This window comes from Bos mutus, chromosome 27, assembly GCF_027580195.1.
Source record: "Bos mutus isolate GX-2022 chromosome 27, NWIPB_WYAK_1.1, whole genome shotgun sequence".
Lineage (NCBI taxonomy): Eukaryota > Metazoa > Chordata > Mammalia > Artiodactyla > Bovidae > Bos > Bos mutus.
In genome coordinates, this window is record NC_091643.1 from 31,637,207 (window position 1) to 31,638,659 (window position 1,453).

Consider the following 1,453-nt stretch of genomic DNA (forward strand, 5'->3'; position numbering starts at 1 on the left):
TAAGGCCAGTGGGGAGACGGCCGGGGTCACAAGTGTCTGCAGGTTCCTGGCTCTAACTGCACTTCCAAAGTCAGATATTTTAAAAGAGTTTTAAGGTCCTTCATTAATTTAAATTGCGTTCAGTATTTCCAAAGAAAATTGGAGCAGAGTTCTGTACACCACCTGCTCCCTCTCAGCAAGGGGATTACTAGGTGGAAACCACAGCTCCAGGCCTGGACCCTGAAAAAGATGCTGCTCTTATTTTTGGAGGCCAGCAGCCAAGTAAATTCTTCCTACCTGCCCTGTACTCCCTCCTGAAGCCCAGGCTATATCATTACCTGCCAGCTGCTAGTCTTTTCCGTTTTTAAATACATTTTACAATGTAAAATATACATAACATAAAATTGACCATCTTAACCATTTTCAAGCATACAGTTCAGTGATAACTAAAAACATTCACATTTTTTAAGCGCCCATCACCACCATCCAGCCCCAGAAGCCTTTTTATTTACAAAACAGAAACTCAGGGCTTCCCTGGTGGTCCAGTGGCTAAGACTCTGCACTCCCAATGCAGGGGACCCGGGATCGATCCCTGGTCAAGGAACTAGATCCCACACACTGCAGAGAAGATGGAAGATCCCTGGTGCTGCAGCTAAGACCCGGTGCAGCCAAATAAAATACAGGTAATAAAAAAATCTGAAACTCCCGTGTCCACTGAATACTAACTCCCCATTCCCCTCTCCCCTCAGCCTCTGGCAACCAGGTAACCTCCTAGAAGTGGGATCATACAGAATTTCTTCCTCGTGACTGGCTTATTTCACTGAGCGTAGTATCCAAGGTTTATGCATACTGCAGAATGTGTCAGAACTCCCTTCTTCTTGAAAGCTGAATAATATCTCCATCGCACACCACACTGTGTTTCTCTGTGTCTGTTGATGGACTCTTAGATTGTTCCTACCTTTTCTGCCATCTTCTTTTGAACGTCTAATGTTCCTCTACAACCTGGCATTGTCCACATGGGTCCTGGACTGCCTCCCTTCCTACACAGGTCGCCCAGATGTCCTGGAATATTCCTTATATATATATATATATATATATATATTTTTTTTTTTTTTTTCTATAGGCCAGCTTTTTTTTGGCCACATTGTGAGGCATGCTGGATCTTAATTCTGTGACCAGGGATCGAACCCGAGGCTCTCCGCAGGGGAAGCTCTAAGTTTTAACCACAGTTCAGTTCAGTCGCTCAGTCCTGTCCGACTCTTTGCGACCCCATGAATCACAGCACGCCAGGCCTCCCTGTCAATTACCAACTCCTGGAGTCCACCCAAACTCATGTTCATCGAGTCGGTGATGCCATCCAGTCATCTCATCCTCTGTCATCCCCTTCTCCTCCTGTCCCCAATCCCTCCCAGCATCAGAGTCTTTTCCAGTGAGTCAACTCTTCGCATGAGGTGGCCAAAGTACTAGAGTTTCA

General features: G+C 45.8%; 1 non-coding gene across 1 annotated transcript; it reads left to right on the plus strand.

Moving 5' to 3' along the window:
• Positions 1–510: 510 nt before the first annotated feature.
• On the plus strand, positions 511–583 carry TRNAG-CCC (transfer RNA glycine (anticodon CCC)). Its single transcript has one exon. It is a non-coding gene; the product is annotated as a tRNA-Gly (tRNA).
• Positions 584–1,453: the final 870 nt, after the last annotated feature.